The sequence below is a fragment of the Ovis aries genome, chromosome 17 (genome assembly GCF_016772045.2).
Source record: "Ovis aries strain OAR_USU_Benz2616 breed Rambouillet chromosome 17, ARS-UI_Ramb_v3.0, whole genome shotgun sequence".
Lineage (NCBI taxonomy): Eukaryota > Metazoa > Chordata > Mammalia > Artiodactyla > Bovidae > Ovis > Ovis aries.
In genome coordinates, this window is record NC_056070.1 from 4,738,311 (window position 1) to 4,755,379 (window position 17,069).

A 17,069-nucleotide genomic window follows, 5' to 3' on the forward strand; every position below is an offset into this window, starting at 1 on the left:
ACAATAAAAAATTGAAAAAGAGGGAAGCAGAGGAAGACAGGAGTGATTCTGATGATGGTGGTGCAATAACACTTATTGCACACTCACCGATTAGATAGTGGTGTTGTCTAGTCGCTAAGTTATGTCTGACTCCTGTGACCCCATGGACTAACCCACTAGGCTCCTCTGTTCATGGGATTTCCCAGGTAAGAATACTGGAGTGGGTTATCATTTCTTTCTGCAGGGGATCTTTCCAGCTCAGAGATCCTGCATTGGCAGACGATTTCTTTACCAGTAAACCACCAGGGAAGCCCACTGATTAGATAAAGAATATCTAATTTAATTCTCACTATCATCACCACTATTATTACCATTTCTCATATGGTGAAACTGAGCATTTACAAAAGTTAAGTAACCTGAACAAGGTCTTAAGTTACTGAGTGATATGACGCACAAACCAAATATTCCCACAAATAAAGTCAAGGGAAGAGCAAGGCCATCTCCATGCTTTGTTCTCCTCTGCTGAGTGAAAAAAAAAAAAAATACAGAGTATTTACTCTTTGATATTCATTATGAAGATATCGTGAAAGGCACTCTTTCATTTTTGCCCAATAGCACTTTAGGGGAGTAAAGTTGGCTAAGCATTTTGTGATAAATGACTGGTACACAGCCAATAATTCAATTTGAGATTTACAAAAACTTATTTCTCCTCTTATCATGGTTTTAAATATCCAGCTCTCTTTACTGAAAGCGATGCGCTATATCCCCTTGCTATTCATCCTCTTCCTAATATTTAAAAGGGAAGAAGTTTTAAATCATATGGTTACAAATTTTATACAGAAAAAGAGAATGTCATTTGGTTTTTAAAATAAAACTTTGGCTATAACCTCTTATTTATTTATTTCCTAAGTTTTAAAAACTATTTTATTATGTATAAGAGATTATAGAAATTTCATGATATTTTAAAAAGGGTATTGGGACTGACTTGGCTAAATCCCAGAAACCTAATGCGGTAGGTTTCTTATGTGGGGCTTCCCTAGTGGCCCAGTGCTAAAGAATCTGCCTGGAATGCAGGAGACCCGGGTTCGATCCCTGGGTTGGGAAGATCCCCTGGAGAAGGAAATGGCAACCCACTCCAGTACTCTTGCCTGGAGAATCCCATGGACCGAGGAGCCTGGCAGACTACAGTCCATGGGTTTGCAAAGAAGCAACTTCGCACACACACACATAGGTCTCATACTTTGTGAGAGTGAAACAACTATTTTTAAAGATTTTAAAATTTTTAACTTTTTATTTTTTGGCTGCGCTGGGCCTTTGCTGCTGTCTGGGCTGTTCTCCAGCTGTGCCGAGTGGCGCTCCTCTCTAGCTGCGGTGCCCTGGCCTCTCGTGCGTGGCTTCTCTCGTTGCCGAGCTCCGGCTCTAGCGCAAGGGCTCAGGCGTGGGGGCGCACAGGCATGGGGGCGCACAGGCATGGGGGCGCTCAGGCGTGGGGGCGCACAGGCGTGGGGGCGCTCAGGCGTGGGGGCGCTCAGGCTTGCGGATCCCACTGCTCCATAGCATGCGCGATCTTCCCAGAGGAATCGAACCCGTGTCTCCTGCTAAAGAGGACTCTTTACCACTGAGGTACCAGGGAAGCCCCAAATACCGAAACTCTTAAGACAGTATCTCAATCAAAACAGAGAAACCAAGCTTTGAAAGTGTATACAGTACCCACTTCCCCAAGCAGCTTAATTTAAATCAGTGGCCCATGCAGTGAAGTGAAAGTCGCTCGGTGGTGTCCAGCTCTTTGCTACCACATGGACTGTAGCCTTCCAGGCTCCTCTGTCCATGGACTTCTCCAGGCACGACTACTGCAGTGGGTAGCCTTTCCCTTCTGCAGGGAATCTTCCCAACTCAGGAATCGAACCCAGGTCTCGTGCATCATAGGTGGATTCTTTGCCAGCTGAGCTACCAGGGAAGCCCTAATTTTAAATCAATGACCCATATTGATGCATAACAATAAAACTTTTTTTTTCAAGTTAAAAGGAGTATTTATTAGTGAGTGAATAAAACTTGGCTGCACACTGCAATCACTCGGGACTGCAAGTGAGTACAAATACCTAGGTTTCTCCCCAGCGGCACTGATGTAATAATTCTAGGGTTTGGCCTGGACATCAGGTTTTTAAATATTTTTGCTTTAATTTTAAAACTTCTAGTTTTTGCTTTTGGAAGTGTAGCTTTTTGTATGTCTGTGAGTCTGTTTCTGTTTTGTAAATATGTTCATTTGTATAATTTTTCTTACATTCCACATATAAGCAATACATGGAGAAGGCAATGGCAACCCACTTCAGTACTCTTGCCCGGAAAATCCCATGGACGGAGGAGCCTGGTGGGCTGCAGTCCATGGGGTCTCTAAGAGTCAGATATGACTGAATGACTTCACTTTCACTTTTCACTTTCATGCATTGGAGAAAGAAATGGCAACCCGCTCCAGTGTTCTTGCCTGGAGAATCCCAGGGACGGCGGAGCCTGGTGGGCTGCCGTCCATGGGGTCGCACAGAGTCGGACACGACTGAAGCGACTTAGCAGCAGCAGCAGCAAGCTATACATGATGCTTGTCTTCTGTCTGACTCTCTTCACTTGGTCTGATTATTCCCTAGGTCCATCCGTGTTGCTGTGAGTGGACTTATTTCATCCTCTTTTGTGGCTGAGCAATACTCCGCTGTATACATGTGTCAGGACGTCTTTATCCATTCTTCTGTTGGTGGGTGTTTAGGTTGCTTCCCTGTCTTGGCTATTGTAAACAGTGCTGCTATGAACACTGGGGTGCGTGTATCTTTTACAGTCAGCGTTTTCATCTTTTCTGAATAGATGCCCAGCAATGGGATTGCAGGATCATATGGTAGCTCTGTTTTTAGTGTTTTAGGAACGTCCATACTGTTCCCCACAGCGGCTGTACCAATTTACATTCTCACCAACAGGGTGCGAGGGAGGACTCCTTTTTCTCCGGACCCTCTCCAGCATTTATCACTTACAGAGTTTTCGATGACGGCCATTCTGACCCGTGTGAGGTGATACCCCATTGTAGTTTTGATTTGCATTTCTTTAATAATTAGTGATGTTGAGCTTCTTTTCATGTGCTTGTTGAGGTTATAACTTTTAAGGAAAAGCTATTTAAGTAAGGTGTCTTCTTGTCCCTCAAAGTCACTTTGAAAATTACAAGGCAAGATGTCTTATCTTCTAAGATAAAAGCAGACCCTTTGACTACACAGGACCTATTTAATTTCTTTTGTGTTCTCTACCAAGTAAATTCAGGGAAGGCCCTGTTTGCTCAATAGGCAGCTGCTTCCTGAATTTGCAATTAGTGGAATGTCCAGAAGAGGGCACTTGTTCCCCAGAACTCAAAGGAGCCACTCCAAGGACAAACGGCGAGCAGCTATAAACAAAACAGACCCAGTCCACCCAGAGGATTGAGAACAAAAGGGTACGTTTTTAAAACACAAGAGAGCCTCAGTATTTAATGCTGCCTCCCCTAACCTCCACAAACAGCCTGGAACTAGGTCACAACTTGTTGCAGACAGGCTGAATTCTGCAGCATAAAAAGTAAACTAGAAAATATCTGGTTTAAGAAAATGATATGGTTTGCTTAGTATAAAAAGTTCCATGCTCGTAATACCTACTAATTCAACAGCCGATCTTGCCTGACTTGTGCTTTCCCAGAATGAAATGCACTCAGGCTTTGCTGAACCCAAAACCAATACATTTAAACATGAATCATGTATTTGGTGGGAGAGAACTCTAGGTACCCTCTTTGGTAAGATATTGGTCAGACACTTAGTGCTTCCCAGGCAAGCCTCATGTTACCCCTGGCTTTGTTCTGGCTTATCACTGAACACACATCCCATCCACATGAATAGCTTTGCGCAAATAATTATGCTCTTAAAAACTTAGAGCAACTTTCACTGTCTGTTTTTAAGAAAACAATAACCATTCCTCAGCAAACACAAAGAGAGGAATATTTCAGAGCAAGCAACTCAAAGCAAACACACAAATGGAAAGCCAGCCCCTTGTTTACTTACAGGTCTTTAAGCTTCTAATATTGACATTAGTTTCTGAGGTCTCCCGTGCATGCTCTCTTCTACAGCAAACAGGAGTGCTTGAATCTACAAAGAAGCAGATTTTGCTGCTCCAGAAAGATGGGTTATTTGTCCCCCCAAGGACAAAAGACAGTTTGGAAGAGCTGATGAGCTGAGTTATTGGGGGCAATGGGTAAGTAGTCTCTGCTAGCCAAATAAGTTCCTTTGCATAAGCTATAGCAATACATTACAGAATCCAGGATAAAGACCCAGAACAAGAAACGGACAATCGGAAGCTTATAGTGTTTGAGAAGGATTCGGCTACAGCATTTTCTTAAGGTCTGTGTGAAAGAATTACCTTGAACTTCAGCATGCCTTTTTTAGAAGCAATTAAGTTAAAAGCTTTGAGAGCCTTGGAGCTTTATCTAAACGGCTATCTCTTGGCCTAAGGGACCTTAAGGTATTGCACTAAGTGAGTTTGCTCTTAACAACAAGAGCTTTCATAGCTAAAGCCAGCAGCATGCATGCATCACGCAAGCTGGGACGGATCTGGAGAAGGCCAGGTGCATCTGGGGAGGAGGGGGAGCTGTTGCTGTCGGCGGTCTTTTTCCCTCATGCGATAAACTGATCAGGAGAGGGGCCTGTGCAGTCTTCTTATTGTTCAACTTTTATTTTATATTGGCGTATACTTGATTTACAAAGTTGTATTAGTCTCAGGTGTATAGCAAAGTGATTCAGTTGTGCATGTATGTTGAATATATATAAATACACACACACACACATATATGTGGCTGTTGTTTAGTTGCTCAGTCATGTCCCACTCTTTTCAGATCCCCTGGATCACAAGGCTTCTCCATCCATAGCATTTTCCAGGCATGAATACTGGAGTGGGTTGCCATTTCCTCCTGCAGGGGAGCTTCCTGACCCAGGGATCAAATTCACGTCTCCTGCACTGAAGGCAGATTCTTACGGCTGAGCCACGCTGCTGCTGCTGCTAAGTCGCTGAGCCATAGGGGAAGTCTCTATATGTGTTGGCTCAGATGATAAAGAAACTGCCTGCAGTGCCGGAGACCCAGGTTTGATTCCTGGGTTGGGAAGATCCCCTGGAGAAGGGAATGGCAACCCACTCCGGTATTCTAGCCTGGAGAATCCCATGGACAGAGGAGCCTGGTGGGCTATAGTCCATGCGTTCGCAAAGAGTCAGACATGACTGAATGACTAACCCTTCAAAAAAAAAAAATCTCTATTCCTTTTCAGGTTCTTTTCCCACATAGGTTACTGCAGAATGCTGAGTAGAGCCCCCTGTGCTATCTGGTAGGTCCTTGTTGATTATGTGCCAACTGGAAAGGGCTCGCCCCTTCCCGGAGTGTCTCTAGGAGAGCCAGGCGGCGCAGCCCTCTGCGGCTTCCTTTCTTTGTCCCGCTCGATTCCCTCTCTGGATGAGTGCAGGCAGCCCTCCTACCCCCACCTGCAGCCCCGAAGCGCATTCAGCCAGGGTCGCCCTTCCCTCCGGGCACATCCTCTGACCGTGCTGTTTTCAACTTCAGTGACTTCCTGCTCATCTGCTAGTACAGGAGGTTTTTATCCTAGGGCCTTATGGATGGACAGGGTCTGAGATATCTTGAAGTCATATTTGAGAGGTGCGGTTACAAAAATGGGCACTGTCTATTCAGAACAGCCAAGACATAGAAATGTCCCTTGACAGATGAATGGGTAAAGGAGATATGGTATATACAGACACAGTGGAATACTACTCAGCCAGGAGAAAAACCAGAATAATACCATTCGCAGCAACATGAATGGACCTGGAGGCTGTCATATTAAGTGAAGTCAGAGAAAGATGAATACTGTGTGATATCACTTGTATGTGGAACCTAACCTATGACACAAATGAACCCATCTACCAAACAAAAATAGATTCACAGAGAAGAGACTTGCGGTTGCCAAGGGGGAGGGAGCTGGAGGGAGGCGTGTTGGGGGTTTGGGATTAGCAGAGGCAAACTACGTATACTGAACGGATAGACAACAAGGTCCCGCTGCGTAGCACAGGGAGCTGTGCTCAATATCCTGTGATAAAGCATAATGGAGAAGGCTGTGAAAAAGAATATACATATGGGCTTTCCTGGTGGCTCAGATGGGAACGAATCTGCCTGCACGTAGAAGCCCTGGGTTCATGTCATGCGTCAAGAAGGTTCCCTGGAGGAGGGCCTGGCAACCCACTCCAGTATTCTTGCAGGGAAAATCCCATGGGCAGAAGAGCCTGGTGGGCTACAGTCCATGGGCTCTCAAAAGACTGGGGCATGAATGAATGACTAACAACAGGTATAACTGAGTCACTTTGCTGTACAGCAGAAATTAATACAACCTTGGAAATCAGTTTTACTTAAAAGAAGTTAAAGAAATAAAAATGTGCATTGTTTTCTTCAGAGGATTAGCTTAAACTTTCATTGACTTCTCAGAGGGATTGACAGCTTCCAAAGGGCTACGGAAATCACCCCAGAGGGACTGTGGAGGGACTGAGGTTGGAGAAGCCACTCTGCCTCGGGGACTTGACGGGCAGAAGAGCCCCAGGGAGCTGACAAGCAGCCAAGGCACCCCAGAGGTCCTTCCTTCCAAGTCGGTGATTTTACAAATAAGGAAACTGAGCCTCAGAGCCATGCAGTAGGCCAGCACCTGGTCCCTAACTCTCCCCTGGGGAACTCCTGGGAGTTCCTTCCAGAATAGCGCTCAGGACGATCAGGTTCTTCCAGTTCTAATCCTGGAAGTTGAGCGGAGGGGAGGCAGGAGAGAGGGGACTTCCAGCAGCATCAAGGTAGGTTCAGACTTCACAGGGTTTCCATCAGCAGCTCATTGTTGGGGGTGTGGCTCTGGATCATGGGTGGAGTCTTGACTCTGCCCCTTCTATGTGGCTTTAGGAAAATCGTCTTCCTCCGTGTGCTTCAGTTTCCGTCTCTGTGAAGTGGGAATGATAGTAACACACACCAGGTAAGACTTTGCGGTGAGGATTAAATGAGCACATCTTGTGTACGTAGAACAGGGTCTGACGTGTATTCAGCACTGGCTTTGTCCCCATCTATTATTGATATTTTACAAGCATTTATTGAGCATTTCTTATATTCTGGCATTGTGCCGGACACTAAAGACAGTGATCAAGATTTATTAAGATTTATTTCCTTCAGCCAGGAGTGGGTTGTGGGGAAACCACAGTTAATTAAAACGTACTGTGACAAGTGGTTGGCCCGATGCCCTTGGTAATGGGAGAGACACTAACATCTAGGGTCTTACATTTCTCCTGAGACTCAAAATGCAAACCTACACAGGCAAACCACAGTCTGTTCTGTGGATCTCCCTACTAAGGGACCCTGGAACGATGAGGCAATGCCATATGCCAGTGGAAACACTCGGGGCAGGGCTGACAGGAGCTCCAAGCAGCAGTCTGGGACTGGACAAAGGAGCAGAGCTGGGGAGGAGGGCCACGGCGGGGGAGGACTGGGGTCTTAGGACCAGACGCTGCACAAGCTGCCAGGGTGCCCTGGGACCTGATTACACCCTGGAGTTTATGGGCCAGCAGGAGCTAAGACACAGAGAGGCAGAGCTGGGCTGACTTCCTCCCCAGTGACAGTGTATTATGTGGTCTTTTTTGAAGGCATGTGGCCAGGACCCCATGCCTACCAACCCCCTGAGTTAAGTGGGCGCTTGCTGTGTGCAGTAGGTGCAGTGAAAGCTGAGCCCTGAGGATCCAAGGATGAAACAGAGTCAGAAGAATAAACATGGTTACAGCCCAGAACTGACAGGGTCACAGGGCGGGCACATATACAGAAGGATGTGTATATACAGAAGGAGATTCATTTTGGGAAACTGGCCGTCCCGCTGTGGACGCTGCATGCATGCTGATCACTTCAGTCCTGTCCGACTCTGTGTGACCCCATGGACTGTAGCCTGCCAGGCTCCTCTGTCCATGGAATTATCCACGCAAGAACGCAGGAGAGGGTGGCCGTGCCCTCCTCCAGGGGATCTTCCCAACCCTGGGATCGAACCTGCACCTCCTGCCTTGGCAGGCGGGTTCTTTACCATTGGCACCACCTGGGAAGCCTAGAACTGCAGAGCAGGCCAGCAGGCTGGACACTCCAATGGAAGCTGAGAATGCAGTCGTGAGTCTGAGGCAAAATTTCTTTTTATGACTTTTTTTAAATTGGAGGACAATTGCTTTACAATTGGTCGGTGGCAGAATTTCTTTGCTGCCACCTGGAGGCAGCAGTCTGTCCTCTTCAGGAGACCTTAATTTCTGTTTTGCTTTTTCCTTAAGACATTCAACTGATTATATGAGGCCTACCCATGTTGCGGAAGATAATCTGCTTGTCACCAAGTCAATTGATTTGAATGTTAATCACATCTAAAAAAATACCTTCACAGCAACATCCAGACTGGTATTTGACCAAACAACTGGGCACCATTAGTTCCATGGCCTAGCCAAGTTAATGTAAAATGAACTATCACATCTGACTCCAACACTCACCAAATGCCCTAAACCCACATGAAAACAGAGGGAAAGAGAGCTTTTGGTTCAAAACCTTAACAAATCCGAACATTTTCCTGCAACTCTTCACCTCCTCTGCAAAGGTGCTCCCAGGCCCCAGGCCATGATCGTGTCCAAACCCTCTGGGGAACCAGCGTCCATCGCCTGCCCTTGTGACCCTGTCAGTTCTGGGTTGTAACCATGTTTATTCTCCTGACTCTGTTTCATCCTTGGATCCTCAGGGCTCAGCTTTCACTACACCTACTGCACACAGCAAGCGCCCAACAAACGTTTGCTCAGTGAGGAAGTTTCTGCTTCTGAAATTCTGCCAGAGCCTCTAAGACCAAAGAAGAGAGGAATTCAGGTTCCCTGACAAACCCTTGATGCCCAGAGAACCCAGCATCTAAGACGGCAGGAGCCTGTGTATTTGTGTTAAATATTGAATTTACCCAAGCCCACGTCATGCCACGGCAATGAGCACAGCTCTTCTATATAACATGCTAGCAGAAACGCACGCTTGCCTTACTCACCATCAGATAGCAGCGATGAGTCACTTCCTTGGGAGTGGGAGTTCAAGCCAAGCATCTTGATGTGGAAGGTTCCAGTTCTCTGGGCTTGTCTGTTGTTCATTCTTTCCTTTACCCTAAAAGCATTTCTTGGGTGCTGACTGCATCAGGAGCTAATCCCAGTCCTCAAGGAATGTTTGGCCTAGGGCTCGAGATTACATCTTCATGAAGAAATGCCAGATTCACTTGCTATTTGGCCATAAGGAAATGCAGTGAATCTTGGGTCAAAATGTCATGCTTTTTCAATGACTTCATCTTTAAACTTGACTCAGAGTCAAAGCTTGGTGAGGCAGGGGCCACTTCAGGTTTGCGCAATTTCTTCTTTAGTAGAATGTGACATGGGCTTCCCAGGAGGCGCAGTGGTAAAGAATCTGCCTGGCAGTGCAGGAGACACAAGAGACACAGCTTTGATCCCTGGGTCAGGAAGAACCCCTGGAGTAGCCACTGGTAACCCACTCCAGTATTCTTGCTTGGAAAGTTCCGTGGACAGAAGTGGGCTATAGTCCATGGGGTCACAAAGTGCTGGAGACGACTGGACGTGCACACACACACTTACATAGACTGCGAGCTGTAATAGTGCCCATATCAGGCTGACACTTTAACCACTTTAACTTGCAAAAACCAAGTCAAGGAAAAGTCCCTGGTCGTCTCCTTTCTCTTGCCCATGTTTCCAAGTTGAACTTGGAAAACCAAGGGGAAATAGAGAAAAATTTCCTTTGTAATTATCACAAGATTAGCATACTGTGAAATTTTAGATTACAAACTAGAAAAGCATATTTGTCCAGAGTGATGCTTTATAAAACCCAGTATGTCTCAAAGTAGAAAATACCCTTCAGCCGCACCTTGTGTTGCTGAGCCCGTCTGTACAACATCATCTCCAAGACACCCCCGTTTGCTGTCCATGTGCTGACAGAACATGGGAGGTGAGTGTTTCTTGGCATTTAGCCATTCCATACGGTGGGCGGAGGACATCTCCTGGAAGTTTCCATCTCCATGCTATTTTCATTCCCACGTCTGGCTCAGGAGAATACAGCTCAGGTAGTCCACACAGTATGAGCCACAAAGGAAAGAAACTCGATTTGAGATAGAGATTTCCCAAATAAGGCACAATATTTAAAATACCCACCTATTTAAAGTCTAAAGACTTACATTTTAGCTGTAGGAATTAGATTGATATGGAATTTTAAGTCAACAGAATCTGGAGAGCAGTTTGACAGCATGGCAGACTGAGATGAGATGCCCTCTCCCCAATAATGTGCTGGAAAATGTTGAACAACCAGCTCTTCCGAAAATGCTGTGTGTATATATAAGCTTATTACACATTTTCTTGATTTAAAAGATGTATGCCTGGGTGCTGAGTCCTTTCAGTCGTGTCCAACTCTTTGCAACCCTATGGGCTGTAGCCTGCCGGGCTCCCCTGTCCATGGGATTCTCCAGGTGAGAATACAACAGTGGGTTGCCATGCGCTCCTCTGGGGGGGTCTTCCCAAATCAGGGGTGGAACCCGAGTCTCATGTCTTCTGCATTGGCAGGTGGGTTCTTTACCATTAGCATCACCAGGAAATCCCCTTCGAGGATGTATATAACATATAATTTACAAATTATTTACAAATTATATATTTACATAATTTATATTTAAATTATTATATTTACAAATAACAGTTAAATATATAATACTCTTTGTGGTAGGTTTCATATCACCTCCTGACTCTCCCAGAGCGCGCTTGTTGAGTTTTGCAGTCCAATCTCTGTTTGCCGTCCAACCATGATTTGACAAATGGAGTTGCATTTTAATCTGCTAACTCATTTCCTGATAGATTTACTGTTATAACATTTGGTCTGTGACTCACTGTTAAACTATTTCTCTTGCTTATGCAGATTATGTTGATCAAAGTGAAACCTCTCTCAGCCTCAGCACTAGACTTGACATATTTTTAAGGTTCAGTGCAGTTCAGTCGCTCAGTCGTGTCCGACTTTTTGCGACCGCATGAATCACAGTTTAATCTGCATTATTAACATTTTCTCATCATCTTCTTGGTTCTAGGGTTTCCCTGGTAGCTCAGATAATAAAGAGTCCTCCTGCAATGCAGGAGACCCGGCTTCCACCCCCAACTCAGGAAGATGCCCTGGAGAAGGGAACGGCAACCCACTCTAGTATTCTTGCCTGGAGAATTCCATGGACAGACCACGTGGTCGCAAAGAGTCGGACACGACTGAGCAACTAACACTCTTAGCTCTAGACCAGGGATTGTCAGACTGCGGCCCGGGGGCCAGATCTGGCTTGAAGCCTGTTTTGTAAATAAAGTTTTATTGGAAAACAGCCACATGCGTTTGTTTCCATGGTAGCTGTGGCTGCTTTCACACTGCAAGAGCAGAGGTGAATAGTTACAACAGAAACTGTGTGGCCCACAGAGCTGAAAATATTTACCGTCTGACCCTTTAGGGAACAAGTCTGTCAACCTTTGAACTTGATGGTTAACAAATGATAAATCAAGCCCTGATTTGTGGTATTGGCAGGTTTGTATGATATAAAAGGTTCTCCCACTGCAGCCAGTTTCAAGCCTCTGCCGTGATGTCACTGAATGCAGAACTGGGAAGAACTGCTAAGATGTTCATCACACAGAAATCCGACACAGATACAGGAGACGGAAATGGCAGCAAGAGCATAGAGAACAGTGGAAGTATAGTCCAATCCCTTACAGGCGACGAGTTTTGAGTTTTTATCGCCTGTGTTTTATTGTAATGTATTTAATTATGGGTTTCTATAATTTAGTTTTTAATAATGGCTGTGTTTAGCAACTGGCTCATATAATTCCTAAAAATTTAGTCGTTGGTTCTTATGAACTGATACAGGCCAACGCTGGTACACTTCTGTCCCCTCCTAAAACTAGACCTCAGGGAAATGCTAGCTAAACTGTAACATAGCAACTATAACAGGTGCTAGAAATAGGAAGGGAGCTTGGAGCTGGAGCTGGATTGGTGAGTGCGCTAGAAACAGGAGAGGGCCAGGGGATATCAAACCCTCAGGGCTGGAGGGCTTGATACTCAAACAGGGATAAGGGCCACATGTGGGTATGCACAGGATTACTGAGACCCAGCGTTAAATGGGGGCCCTGGAGGGCAGCCTCTATATAGAGATTAGGAAAACAACCCAGGAGCCCTGGTAATGGCAAGGAACCACATCTGCCCGGGCAGATTTTTTAACTCTGATTTTATTGGAGCATATTGGTTTACGATGTGGTGTTGGTTTCGGGTGTGCAGCAAAACGTTCCAGTTATATGCGTGCACGTGTTCACTCTTTTTCAGGTTCGTTTCTCCTACAGGTTATCACGGGGCTTCCTTGTGGCTCGGTGGTAAAGAATCCTCCTGCAATGCTGGAGACTCGCAGGAGACGTGGGTCCTATCCCTGGGTCGGGAAGATCCTCTGGAGAAGGAAATGGCAACCCACTCCAGTATTCTTGCCTGGGAAATCCCATGGACAGAGGAGCCTGGCCGACTAGAGTCTATGGGGTCACAAAAGAGCTGGACACCACTAAAGAGCAACAACATAAGTTATCACAGACTACTGGGGAGAGTTCCCTGTTCTGTAAGTCGACCCTTATTGGTTGTCTTTCTTATACTTAGGAGTGTGTGTATGTATGTTCATCCCAAATTTCCCCTTTGGTAACCTTAAGCTTGTTTTTGATATCTGTAAGTCTATTTCTGTTTTGTAAATAAGTTCATTTTTATTTATCATTTTTTTAAGGTTAGATTCCAATATGAGTGATATATGATATTTGTCTTTCCCTGTCTAACTTCATTTAGTGTGATAATCTCTAGGTCCATCCATGTTGCTAGAAATGGCATTATCTCCTATTTTTATGGCTGAGTAATGTTCCATGGTATACACGCACCCCCGTCGTCTTTACCCATTCCTCTGTTGGTGGACACCAAGGCTGCTTGCATGTCTTGACTATTGTAAGTAGTGCATCGGAGAAGGAAATGGCACCCCACTCCAGCGTTCTTGCCTGGAGAATCCCAGGGACCGGGGAGCCTGGTGGGCTGCCGTCTATGGGGGTGCACAGAGTCGGACACGACTGAAGCAACTTAGCAGCAGCAGCAGCAGCAGCAAGTGGTGCTGCAGTGAACATAAGGGTGCTTACATCTTCTTGGATTATGTTTTTCTCCAGATATAAAGGGAGATTTTTTTAAAAGTCTCTTATGAGAAATCAGGCTTCCCTGGTGGCTCAGAGGTAAAAGCGTTTGGCTCCAAAGCGGGAGACCCAGGTTTGATCCCTGGGTTGGGAAGATTTCCTGGAGAAGGAAATGGCAACTCACTCTAGTATTCTTGCCTGGAGAATCCCATGGATGGAGGAGCCTGGTGGGCTGCAGTCCAGGGGGTCACAAAGAGTCGGACACAACTGAGCGGCTTCACTTTCACTTAAGAGAAATCAAAATCCCAAGCTTGTGTCCAGTGTAGATGTGAACCCAGTTTCACACTATCTGCAGGATGAGGGGATTTTAAGTTAAAAATTACTATAAAAATCATTCCTCGACCAGCAGGATGCGAGGGCCCAGACAGAGGCTCACATTTTCCTCTGATACACAGATTTCAGGTTCTAAGTCACAGACTGGGAAAATGATGTAGCCAACGAAGCTTGAATCCAGAAAAACAAAGCAAATTCTACAGCTCAGTAAGAAATAGACAAGCGATTCAGTGGGGAAACGAGCAAAGGGTGCAGAATGAACAATTTGCCGAAGAGGAAGTATTTATGGCCATTAAAAAGGGGGGAGAAGCTCTACCTCATCGGTAATGAAAAAACCATGAATTAGCATCACGAGGCCCTAGCATGTCATACCCTACTGAATTTTCAAAAATGTTAAAGATGTTAAAACCAAATGTTGACAGGGATGTGGGGAGGTCAGAACCTCAGCCTGCGCTGGTGAGAGTGTAAAAGACACCGCTTGAGGCGTGAGCAGCTTGTTCTCATTGAAACTGCAGGAACGGAAAATGGGAAACCTCACTGGTTTTCCAATGGGGGCTGCTGGGTAAATTGTGGCAGTATGCATACGCTGGAATGCTATCTATCAGATACAATGAACAAAACAGACGTATTAATGTAGATATACTTGGAAATACTAACATGAAACAAAAAAAGGTTCAAGAGCCTTTTGTACCCAATACAGAATTGTAAAGTAAAAATAAAGTAAAAAGAATAATAAAAAATAAATAAATAAATGAAAATAAAGGAGAAGAAAAAAAAAAAGAGGCTTTTGTACCTAAAAAGGAACAGATGGGACTTTCCAGCAGTTACAACTTCAAGCTTCCACTACATGGGGCTCAGATTCAATCTTTGGTCAGGGAAATAAAATTCCACATGCCACATGGTGTGGCCAAAATAATTTAAATAAAGCTTGGAAAGAAAAAAGGACTAGAAACACCAAATAGTGTGGTATATAAATAAATACACTAAACAACAAAAAATATATATATCAAAAGCATAAACCCATAGGTGAAGGACACATACCAGTTTCGGAGTCGTAACTTCCGGAGAGGAAGGAAGGAAGGGAGATAAGTGGGAGGCAGTGAGGACTCCAGGTGTATTTATCAAAATTTCTTTCCTTCCAAAAATGTGTGAAGGAATATTGCAGAATGTTAAAATGTGTGCCCTACTGTTTGGCACGTGAAAGTGAAAGTGAAGTCGCTCAGTCATGCCGACTCTTTGCGACCCCGTGGACTGTAGCCTACCAAGCTCCTCTCTCCATGGGATTCTCCAGGCAAGAATACTGGAGTGGGGTGCCATTTCCTTCTCCAGGGGATCTTTCCAACCCAGGGATCGAACCCGGGTTTCCTGCATTGGAGGCACACGCTTTAACCTCTGAGCCACCAGGGAATCCGTTTGGCATGTGAGTATCTGTTAAATTATTTCTGTGACTTTTGTGTGTGTGTGTCTGAAAACTCTTCGGAACGGTGTCTAGGCAGCATTCATGGCTAAATCCATCCACTTGATAAATTGTAAGAAATTGGAATAGAGGACTCTCCATCTCCATCTATCTGGCTCCCTTATTTTAGAAGACAGGAAAAACAGCGAGGCTAAAGCAGGTTTGAAATGAAGAATCATCTGACTCTGTTCTGGCACAGGTTTTGCCCATTATAGCTGAGGACCAGATACTTGGGAAATAAATGGGAAGTGCCCTCAGCGAGGGCTCCTTTGTTGGGCATCACTTTATCATCAGTTAACCAGGAGGTGCATGGGCCCAGGCCTGAGACTCCCCGTCCTGTCCCCCTGCTAGTCCAGCGTGGCTTTCACAGGACAGCACACAACTGTCACCTGAGGACTTGCTAAAAATGCAGTTTGCTTGGCTCTGCTGCCAAAGACACTCGTGGGGTGGGTGGGGGATGGGTGGGCATGGGCATGGGTTATTTCTACCGGCCACCATGTTGCTGGGGCCGTGGCCTACAGAACAACAGCTTCGGCCTCTTGGCCACATTTGCTAAGTACCCGCCTGCTTTCCTCTTCTTTGGAAAAAAAAAAAACACCACGTCTTAAAAGGAGGCCTGGCTTACTGCTGGTGAACATGAGACCTTAGAAACCAGGGCAAGTCTCATCATCCGGCCTCGTGGAAAAAAAATATGGAATAGTCGCCAAAACGAAAGTAGATTATATACCTAGTTAGAAATGGAAGCGGCAAGTTTCCACTGTAAGTGCCAGGGTGGCGGTCATGTGGTAAGATAACGCTTGAAAGACAGGAGTCTGGTCCCCGCCCCCTCTTCTTGATGGCCGGAGGGAGAACGCAGGAAGAAACTGGCTGGGAAAGTTCCTGCTGATTTCTTCACAGCGGGGTACTGCCTTCTTATCCCTTATTCAGGTTTGCAAAGTGCTCTCAGCCTCTCTGATAAAAAAGGGACAGAATATTGGCAGCATGTTCATTATTATTACATCATAGGAGAGGCCCAGCATGACTATGAAGATGGCCACTGACACCCAAAGGCAGAACTTGCCAGCAGGATGGATGGGCAGACAGAGAGAACAGATGTGTGGCCAGAACCCCAAAATGACGTAAACTAAGCCTTACGTGACACATCCTCCACCCTCCGAGTCACACTCCCTCTCCAAAGCCTCAGACAGGGGCTGTAACCAGCCGCTGTGGCCTGTGGCATCGGGCACCTTGGAGGTTGCTGAGTTTTGGGGGAGGCTGCTGAAATGACTCGTGTGGGAAACCCAGCAACTGGAAAGCCAGGGCACAGGCAGCGACCCACGCTGAGCCAGGCAGGTCCATCTACCCGGGCTTGGACACTTGAGTAAGTGAAGCAAAGCGTCAGGGGTGAGTGGCCTGCTTTTCAGGTAATGCCTGTGATGGCAGCAGCGCTGCGGCTGTGTCCAGAGGGTGCCCAGGCAGCACGGTCCCAGCCAGGATCTGGGTCATGATGCTGACTGAGGTCTGCTGTGGGCCGCCCGTGTCCCCACAGTCTACATTCCTCTCTGTGGCTCTCCGTGAGCCACCCAGGGTCCTTCCAGTTCTTTTTATTTTCCCTACTTGAGTCAGCCGATTTGGTGTCCATCTTTCACATCTAAGAACCCTAGTGAATTCACCCAATGCTTCAGAGACAGGAAGAGTTCCAGGTAAAGAAAAAGTGAAAAAAGGGAATGTGTTAGTTGTCAGTCGTGTCTGACTCTTTATGACCCCATGGATTGTAGTCCGCCAGGCTCTACGGTCCATGGAATTCTCCAAGCAAGGATACTCGAGTGGGTAACCCAGCCAAGGAATTCAGGTCTCCTGCATTGCAGGCAGATTCTTCACCATCTGAGCCACCAGGGAAGCCCCCAGGAAAAGGAAACTACCTATTTAAAAAACAGTCACCATAACTCACCCCAGAGATGATAAAGTCAGGCGCTTCAAAGCCTCATTTCTTATTCGTGATGAATACATGCCAAGGATCTCTACACATCTACGAAGTGCTGTGAAGACCTTG

General features: G+C 45.9%; 2 long non-coding RNA genes across 2 annotated transcripts in view; one reads left to right on the plus strand and one right to left on the minus strand.

Annotated features, from left to right (window-relative positions):
- Nucleotides 1-6,389: 6,389 nt before the first annotated feature.
- Nucleotides 6,390-9,460, minus strand: LOC121816894 (uncharacterized). The gene is made up of 2 exons (XR_006056608.1): nucleotides 9,081-9,460; nucleotides 6,390-6,986 (listed from the first exon to the last, which is right to left on the minus strand). It is a non-coding gene; the product is annotated as an uncharacterized LOC121816894 (long non-coding RNA).
- A 1,254-nt stretch (nucleotides 9,461-10,714) lies between these two features.
- The window catches only part of LOC121816911 (uncharacterized), a 47,901-nt gene continuing 41,546 nt past the window's right edge, over nucleotides 10,715-17,069 (plus strand). The window contains exon 1 of the long non-coding RNA XR_009596979.1: nucleotides 10,715-15,001. This is a non-coding gene — a long non-coding RNA (uncharacterized LOC121816911). The remainder of the gene's footprint in view (nucleotides 15,002-17,069) is intronic.